The sequence below is a fragment of the Crassostrea angulata genome, chromosome 7 (genome assembly GCF_025612915.1).
Source record: "Crassostrea angulata isolate pt1a10 chromosome 7, ASM2561291v2, whole genome shotgun sequence".
NCBI lineage: Eukaryota > Metazoa > Mollusca > Bivalvia > Ostreida > Ostreidae > Magallana > Magallana angulata.
In genome coordinates this window covers 29,403,770-29,414,366 of record NC_069117.1, presented here as the reverse complement: position 1 = coordinate 29,414,366, position 10,597 = coordinate 29,403,770, and the positions used below count along the sequence as shown (strand labels likewise).

The window sequence follows — 10,597 nt, the reverse complement described above, 5'->3', positions numbered from 1 at the left end:
AATCCAGTGGATGAAAGAAAAGGAAAGCAAGTCGAACTCGATGAATGCTAATACCTGTGTTGAATGAATGGTTCAGTAGGATATGCGCAAAAAGTCCCGTCTACTCTTTCCTACCCTATAATTATTGGAATATTAAATCCGATTATAGGAGTCAAATTTAAAATCAAGTACGGATATGTACCTGTTTATCAAAAGTAAAACTACTCATAATTTATCTACAGTGCATCGTTATGGAGCTACACAGAAAGTTTTATATTAATTTGCCGAGCCAAATAAAAAAAACCTGGAAAACGAAGAGAAAACAAAGTGGGGACAGAATAACTGACAAATTAATTAGGACTATATAGCCGCCCCCCCCCCCCCCCCCCCCTCTTGAAATGTATATACTGAAAACGGATTATTGGCGTACAACATCCGCACACAATTTAAAGAAAATTTCATGTTTTTTTTTATCATTTTCGCTAGCTAATGTAAGACATCACAAATATCCCAAGCCCCCTCACGGAAAAGGAAATGCTAGGTGATGAGAGAGAGAGAGAGAGAGAGAGAGAGAGAGAGAGAGAGAGAGAGAGAGAGAGAGAGAGAGAGTCGATGTAAATCACAGGTGCGCTAACACCGTTAAAATTAAAGCTTGCTAGTTGGTCTGCCCTACCCTAGCTACCTCCTCTCTTTTCTCGTTTTAGAGGCTTAATTATTGTCTATATATGCTTGTAACAAATCAAATCAATTTCAAATTCTAAATCAAACTGAATTTGACACTACAAAACTCTCTCTCTCTCTCTGTCTGTCTGTCTGTCTGTCTGTCTGTCTGTCTGTCTCTCTCTCTCTCTCTCTCTCATATCGACAATGGCATTGCCATACCCTACAATACACTATTCTTATCTGGATTTTTGTCTTTGAGGTTGTAAATCATTATATCTTCTATGGTTTAAAACTTTATCATAACCTATATTTTGACACGTCGATTATTTTTTTGAGTTTCGTTTCATAGCTAAAACATTTAGATTAAACAGATCTTTCTTCGCGAGCCGATTTTTACACAGTTGGGGCGAATACACTTCGGGTTAAAATTGTTCGGGGGGAAATACATACAGGGCAAACAAAACCACTTAGATTCGCAAAGCCAACAGTGTTATTTCTAATTTAATTGTTTATACTGTGTGGGGTTAATTCATCAATGTTAATTTAACCATTTTATAACCACTATATAAGAGCTATTAAGACATTTATTTGTAGGAAAGAGCATGTACGTATGATCTTTATTTAGAACAGTTTGATGTTGCTAGGATACAGGTTTCAGATCCATGATTTGATTGGTTAATTTAGATATTGAATCTCGAATCTCGAATCTCGTATTTCGAATCTCGTATTTCGAATCTCGAATCTCGAATGATCCTTCTCAGCTTTCGTATTAAATAGAGTTTATACGAGTGCGATCAGAAATATGGTACAGGTGTTGCATAACCATTCCGTCATTAGAAAAAAGAAAAGAAAAATATACTCATACACAATATATAGTTAAAGAGATTATGTGTTATTAACGAACAATAATCATGAAAGTAATAGAATTGTTGTAATATAATTTAAGCAATATTCATTAGTGGAAAATTGTCAATCGTAAAATGACCTAGTATATTTTCGTTAAAAAGACTGAGGAGGCAGATAGCGTAGCAATATGAATACTTCACATTTATATTTCTTTGAAAAAGGTGATTTTTAAGAAAAATTTTAGGTTAATTTTGTTTTCTTTCACGTATAAAATATACAATGATATCCTAAACATTTATCATAATGTTGTATAAATCTGCTGATGATGAATGGAACTATGTTTTTTAGCGCAACTGTGTAAAGGGTACCTGACTTTAGTTATTTATTTTGAATAGCTATAATGTAGATAGTAAGCACTGATCCAATATAAAAATAAATCTGGTTTAACATGTAATATAACATGCAAGAACGCTATAACACTGACATAAGTATCCGATACAATGTTAAAAACTTAAAAAAAAAGTCAAAATAACCAGTACATGTTTATGGTTTTTAAAAAAAAAATTTATACAGAGTATATTTATTAGTCCCCTACCGGTTTCACCGGATGGGACTATAGCTTTCCTCTGCGTCCGTCAGTCAGTCTGTCTGTCTGTCCGTCTGTCCCTCCGTCCGTCTGTCTGTCCGTCCGTCCGTCCGTCTGTCTGTCCCACTTCAGTTTTCCACGCTTTTTTTCTTTATGCGTTTGAGAAATAGTATGAAAGGACTAAGTGCGGTTTTATGCATTTTTTGCCCCCAAAATCAAAGTTTTAGAAAGAGCTTTAAAAATAAGGTGAAAGATAGTTAAAATCATATTGGAAATAAAGGTGTAAAAGGTTATCACCACAGTGACGTCATAATGTAGATATGACGTCATGAAGATTGCATTATTTTGATAAATTGATGTTTTGTAGCGAAATATGGGTGTTTTCCGATGGTTTTTCGACTGGGAAACATCGAGCGCAGGCTTGCTCAAGTACCATATTTTAGTATAATGTGTATAACTATCTGAAGAAAAACATATGTTAAAATCGCACTTGAGCAGACCTGCGCTCTATACTTCCGAATGCAAAATATATAGCAAAAATGAGAATATTTTCATTTGTTTGCAAATTTGCAAGATTTGGGCCATTTAGGTGACGTCATAGATACACAGCGAATGAGCAATGAGATGACTAAAATCATTATTAAAGCTATAGGCATCCTCTTTACAATGATTTGTAAAGATTTTATTTTTATACGATACTATTTAAAAATTGGCTGAAATCGGGGGCAGATATTTGATCATACCGCGCATAGTCCTTTACTGAACAGCTTCAAAATGTCAAACTACAGATCAAGTTTACATTTTTGTAGCGTCTGATTGACATATTTTCGAGAAAATTAATTTTTTATATTCCTATTCTTTACTGTTCGGGTTCGGTATCGGGTTCGGTGTGTATTGAATAAACGAGGAAAGTATGTAGTCAGTAATAATATTGTGCATTACTTGGACCATTCCTTTTATTGTTTCTAACAAAAAATAAGTTCTACAAAATAGTTTCAAGCATTGTGTTGTTAATTTAATCGACAGGGTTTTTTGTATAATTACAATCGGGTTCGTTATCGGGTTGGTCTGTTGAATCGGGGTACAGAAGACGGTAAGAATGATATTCTGTATAACAGTGCATTGTTTTCACAAATTTCTACAAACCGGTAGGGGACGTGTATTGCTTATGCAATACTCTCAGAATGCTTGTTTTACTAATCAACATTAAGAGGAACCTTATAAAACGTTGTATCATGTATTATTATATTTAAAAAATTAAACATAACAATTTATTAAAATTTTTAACTTGTTATAATTTACATATATGGACCCAAAAACTTTAAAATTCGGATTTGAAAAATGTCTTTGTAAACTTTCAGAGGGTAAAGGAGTTTGTAAAACGTACATTTTAATATTCATCACACAAATTTGATGAAGAAAAAACCCCCCAGAATAATGTACCATTTTAATTTATTTTAAAATACTATATTTACATTTTCCAGTGTCCTTGCCTGTGATAACACTACGTATCGATTTTGTACTAAATAACCCATAACGTCAAATTGCGGCGCCAGTGGGGTTTGCTTATTTATATTTAAAATTTTAATCGTACAATGGCTTAATTATTTTTTGATATAAGTAATAAGGAATCATTCTTTGAATATTATAAGGTGATAATTTCGGTCGGGGCGTGTTTAAATCTAACCCTTTGGACTTTATTGGATTTGATCACGCCGCGACCAAAATTATCACCTCATAATACTCAAATAATGATTCCTTATTCCTTAAATAAGACTCTGTACTAGTAGATAATACTATAACCACTACACATCCTCCACCATATTTATATAGCTCCATGTATGAGAAATCATCCTGACGTTTGGCATTTATCTTGACTTATACATGATAAAAATACTTCTTCGTGACATGTTTTTATTTAGATCAATCAGAGACGTTACACATCTTTAATTGACATTTCAGAATAGTTAGTTAAACCACTTCATGAAGACACCTTTGATTACATCCGGGTTCCTGACCGACTGTTTGTGAACGATACCCTTAATGTTGTACATAAATAGCCTGTTCTGTTCGTACATAGTACGAAGTCCGAAGGAATCCTTTATAAAGTACTGAAATAAGGAGAAAACCAGTGTTATTGTCTTGAATTTGTTGATGAATACGTAGTTTGAAACAATATTTTTTTCCCGATCATCAATAAAAATACTTTTTTTAAAAATGAAAGCTTAAGAAAACAATACTGAAAGAGTCTTTGACTTGAATTTGTTTAAGGATAATATGTAGTTTGAAACAATATTCTTTATTCTAATTTAAAATAAATAGTTTTATATATTAAAGAAGTGATGTCTAAAAAACTACTAAAGATGTTTATTGGATTTACTTAGTTCTTAAGAATAGAACAATAGAATCTACTTGACAAAGTAGGAATCTGTTACCTGTTGCTTCTTCATGTCTTGAACAATTTCATTTTCATCGTAGAACCCAAAGAGACTGAAAAAGTTTTTTCCGATTTATTTCAAACTCTTACTATCATTGAATGATACTACATTTATGCAAGAAATGTCACAAAACCACATCATACAGAAGGATGACCAAATTTGAATTATCATGATAATATCTATAAACATTTGTTCTATACAAAGATGAGAATAAAATTAAACCAAACAAATGAATGACCAAACCTGGATTGCCATGGTCTTATGAGACCGTCATTCGGACCCCCGATCAAAACCATCCGCTTTATCCGCAGGAAGTTGTGTTTAAATTCTAAAAGCCAAAAACTGGTAATTAATAACTGTAACATATTTTATGTTAGCTATATATAATTTTGTCATGCATTCATTATGCATGGTGTTAATTGTAGGGACAAGTCATTTTTCGATCCATAATGAATTCATAAAAAAATTACTTGTTTGTTTTTGCATTTACCATTAGTACTAATTTAAAATTATGCCTGTTATGTGTGGAGAAATTGAATCGTTGTTCAGCGGAGCCAGAAAATCGGAAAATTTTTCATAGAGTTCTAAATGATGAGGGTCTACAACAAAACAAAATTGTATATATGTAATATTCATTATGATTATACAATATTTCTAAATCAAATACAGGAAAGCGCGTATGTTTTGAATTATGTTCTTGTAAACCTTTCCAGTAATTTCCTAGAAAATTTCTTTGTCCCATTTTACTGTAAAGCAATCTATAAAAAATAAGGTGCATGTTTTTGTAAAACCAAATGAATGTCAATAACAAATCGAAATTTACGAAAGATTATTGATAAAATACATAGTTATCCGTTACTAACGTACATTTATACTTGTAGGTCAATCTTACCTATATAAATTGCGCCTTATACATTATGGAAGACCTTTGAAACCTAGATTAAATTCATATTATGAAATTGCTACCAATTTAAATTTTATTGAAATTTCAAATTAACATTAAAATACCATAATTTTTGTTTACAAAATATGCATCAACTTTGATAAGGCATATATTTTTGTTTGAAATATATTTATACTTTAAAAGCAGTCTAAGTTGAAGAGTTAAATGTGTTTAAACTAAATAATAAAATTTTTAAAAAGGTTAAATAGGATTAAGTAGTTTTACAACTTATCAAACTTCACAATATTTTTACAACTTCTGTGACCTTTTTGCACTAAACATGTTCCAAATTCAAAAATAGACATTTTTCTGCCTAGTTAGGCATACAATGAACTTTTTCTTTCACATGTATTGCAATCATGTTAAAATGAAGTGATACACAAAAATTTATTGAAATCCAAGACATAGCATGTGCAAAGCCCTGCCTGAATTTTGCTTGGACAGCCTCTTAATATGCAAAACTGCTTGCATAAATAATCTTTAAAGAGACAAGTATATATCCTAGTTTTACAATTGTGTTGTCGTGTAACATTGCATACAAACCTCCATAGATTCCCGCCATCGGGGAACTGACTGCGATCAGAGTGTCCACGTTATGATCTGGTATCGTGGAGAGTAAGCCTCGGCATACTAACCCACCTGTAAAATGTGACTTATCATTAATGAAAAATGTCCGTACCTTATCATAAGAGTAAAATTTTCATACGCGTCTCTTTATTAAAATATCAAAATTTTAAAGACATCTTTTTGTTCAGTTTTCATTATTGAGGTGAAAAAGTTGTTATGTCTAATTTAAAAATTTGTTATTAAAAGTGAAAGGTCCATTGATTGTGGTTTAAAAAACCCTTTGATTAAAAAATCGATTATTGACGACGTTTTATTCTAACGAAATGTATAGTTTGCAAGTTTTTCAGTTAAAGGCCAATGCAAGTTAGATAAAATTTGTAAATATAGTTTTTTTTCTAATTCATTTCAGTGTTATTATGATTAGAATGAGTTAAAAAGTCACAATCAGTCATTGTACATTGAAATTCCTATTTAAGTGATACAGAATACCACCTAGTATGAACTATCGATTTTTACATGTTACTAAAAAGGAGTAATTTCCCTTGCATAAATTGATGTCATCAATTGAAAGACATCCTGATCTGTTAGATATAAAGCAAGGAAGGCACCTGTAGATGTTTTGAAATGGTGCAATGTGCAGTGCTGAATTTTACAGGGACTTGGTATGTACCTTTTTCCCATGGGATCCAAAATTTGGGAAAATATGAACTATAAGGATTTTCTGTTTCCTTTCATTTGAATGTCGTAAGTATGCTTTTTACATCACGAAATATGTATAATGTTTAAGGTTAAGGATGACATTTACTCAGAATGAAAAAAAATTTCACTGATGATAATAAAAAACCAACTACTGTGTGTTATAGACCTTATATGGTAATGTTATTCTTCACTTTCAAATAAGTAGGTCAATGACCTACTTTTTGAGTTAATGGCCATTGAATATTTTAAAAAAAATTAAGAAAAATCCATAAAAAATTTACATTATGATTGAGATTTTCTGAATTGTGAAAATAATACAAATTGCTTAACTCTTTGACAAATGAAATACAGTTTATGAATGGTAGTGACATTAAATAGATACAAGGAACTAAGTTTTCATTTACAATTTTTTAGGGTATTCTAGTCCGAATTTCCTCTATCAGTTTTCAAATTACTCAAATTAAAGCATTTTTCAATATTTTTGTAGTGTGTGCCATACGATTATCTAAACGTAAAAGCAAGATAAAACAACAAAAAATATGCAAAATTATGTTGACTAACAAATAAAATCTAAACTCTAAATATTATAGTACTATAAAAAATATTTCAGTGGAAACCAAAATCTGAAAAATTTAATCCGAATTTCCTCTGCTTTGCTAAAAGTCAAACTTTGTCAGAGCCTAATTCCATAATTTAGTAAAAATATCGATTGTTATGTCAATAATAGTTCATTTTATAAATACTTTTTGTATTTAAAACAAATTTTACTCATTTAATTGAACTTTTTAACAATCCTGATTTGAAAACTCAAACCTTGAGTGAACAACGTCCTTAAAGGATAAGTTCCGATTTCATCATCTAAAATTCAAGCACTCATAAAGTTCTTAATATATTAAGTAAGCGACCTATTGAAGTTTGTAAGTATCATTAAACACAATAAGGAAACAAGTATTTTGACAACATTATATATGTAACGTGTATATGTGTGTTATGTTGAAACTACAGACTCTAAAACAAATTAAATAAAAAAATAACAGTAATCATAGGATTTAAAAGAACTACAATGCTACAATTTCTTACTATGCAAGCAGTATCAAATGATGTACATTCTAAATTGTTAAAATCGTGACGGCCGGAATATCACTGAGGCCGGCTTCATGAGAAATTCAAATTTTAACAGCAAGATATTGGTAAAATGTTTAAAAAACTAATATAAAATGATACAAGAAACTGTTCTTTAAGTGAGCGATGTGGCCCATGGGCCGCTTGTTTTTCGCAAAAGGTACCTTGTGAGTAACATATCAAATGGATTCCATCAGGATGGGCCTCCATGTATTTCACAAGCTGTGGTTTTACGATCGCCACCTCTTCCCATAATGGTTTAACCGTATCGGTTCTATTAAAAGCATTCGCTGTGTAGTAAAGGGTCCCTGGATGCATCTGGACAGCATACAAAATATTTAACTATTTAATTAAATTGATATAATTTAATTAATAATTACTGTAGAAACACATATTTTCGTTGGGTCAAAATTTCGTGTTTTTTTAACCAAATAAAATTCCGTTGGCATTTAATTTCGTTATATTTTTATCTTTTTGTATTCATTAATACTTTGGTTAAAAATTCGTCATGGATTTAATTTCGTTGATTTATACTGCCAACGAAAATAACGAAATTAAATCCTCAACGAATATTTCTGCTTCTACAGTAAGTATCATGACAAGCTTTAAGTCTCTTCATAAAGCATTGAAGTTTTCCTTTCAAAGGACTAGATGGTTGAGGCCATTTAAGGCTACATGTATATTTTAAGCCATAAATATGAATAAAGTCTGGGGGATGGGAGAAGGCACTTGACAGAAATTGGAAAGAAATGCTAGTGCACTAATTTCTATCTGTTTTGATATTTATATTATGACCAGCGTTTTGATATGCATATGTGCGATATAGTTTGATGGAGTACATAATGTCAAGTAATTGTTAAATAGTGTTGATTTGTCCAAAAGTTTGCAGCAACATAGAAATTGTAAAACCTTATATCAACAATATAGGGGTATATGTATATCTGTTTAAAGATAATATCACCCAAAAGCTAGCTGGTCAGTTCAGATGGTTTTGTTAACAAATTAAAATAACATGTAGACAATAACAGTTTTAAGAAACCTCCACAAATATACAATTTTTAGGAAGGTCTTGTGAAGAAGTATTTTAAAAATATTTTTTGTAGAAAATCTAGGACTTTTCTTTATTTAATGATTATCATTCAATTTTCTTAAATTTTAACTTAACATGATGAATTTGGTGCAGATTTTAATAAATTACGAGATCATTCTTTGTTGTGGTATAAAATGACCAACTCGTTCTATGAAGTGTAGGTACTGATTGAACAGTTCAAATAAAAGATAGTATTGTAAGGCACACATTTTTTGAAGTTCTGCCTACCTTAAATGAAAAAAAGATGTAAAATTTCATTACTTCTTAATTGTTTATGGCTAAAAATACATTAAAAAGCGTTTTAATATAGGTATGATGGGTTATTTGTCCATCTAGCAGATGTAAAAGATTAGCACATATCTATTATTGTAAACAATAATAAATTATTCCCTCAAGAAAATACATGAAATGAAAATTGCATTTGATTTATTTACCTTTTGAATGATATCTTTGATGAGGTTGCCATCTTCTGGGGTACCATTAAAACCATGAATAAAAACAACAGGTTTATATGCCGCGCAAAACCCTACGAAAAACAAAAACCAAAACATTCGTGTTTTTCCCATGATGCTGATAATTTCTGCGGTTTTCAGACCACTATAAAAAGGAAGAGATCGAATTATTTAAGCGGAAGAAATACGCACTATTTATTGTTCCTATCAAAAGGATATAATTGAATAACACTTGATCCTTGTCAAGGAAGAATGAGATTTTTGAATATTTCATCCTAAATATAGACTGATGACATCTATTTTGTGTAATTTTTTTATTCGCCTTCTCCAACGAGCTGAAATGCATATTTATTCACAAGGCTTGTCGAGCGAATATAAATGGCATTTTAACAAGTTGGATAAAGCAAATTTAAAATCAAACAATTAGATATGTTCTATTTATCTCACAAAAAAATTGATATACAGCTTTTAAGACAGCACTTAAATAACAATATCTTTTGTTTTTACTTTAATCGATGATGCAACATTGTATTTTGCGTTTATTGTGAAATTAAGCAATTTCATTAAGTACGTAATTTCGCAGATACATACTAATTTACTGGCTAAGAGGAATATAACAAGTTTATCAGGAAATAAATTTGCTGTTTATTGTGCGATATCTTGCTATCGTCCAAATAGTCAGTAAATAGACATTTTAGTATACCGAAGGAACCTCGAGGTATCACACCAGTAATCGACCAATCAAAATGAATTTAGTCAATTGTAGTTCCATATATACTTCCGAATCATTTTTTCTTTTTTAAATTTTTTTTTGTACCCCTGAGAAGTGTATTTCATGTATTTTGTTAGATGATGCAGGGCACATGCAGCAGATTCCTGTGCAGTTGCAGTCTGTTAACATACATACGGAAAACAAGTGGTTTTAGGGTATACCTGTTGTGAGAAAATGCCATATCGTGTGCCCTTTCTGGTGTTAGCTGATGAGATAGGTAGCAAAAACATTTCCTTAGAATATTTTGTCATGAGAAATACAAACTGATATTTTAGATCCCCCCTATAGTGTTATATAATGAAAACAATTACCGGTGTAATACTTTTAATTGTCTGCGATGCAAATGTTCTTGAAAGTAAAGAAATTAGAGTTATCGGACTTCGTTTAACGTAGATACTCTGGTTACACCAAATAAGTTGCGAGTTTAAAATAAATGGGAA

General features: G+C 31.0%; 1 pseudogene; it reads right to left on the bottom strand.

Annotated features, from left to right (window-relative positions):
* Positions 1 to 3,843: 3,843 nt before the first annotated feature.
* Positions 3,844 to 9,565, bottom strand: LOC128155806 (lysosomal thioesterase PPT2-A-like; annotated as a pseudogene).
* Positions 9,566 to 10,597: the final 1,032 nt, after the last annotated feature.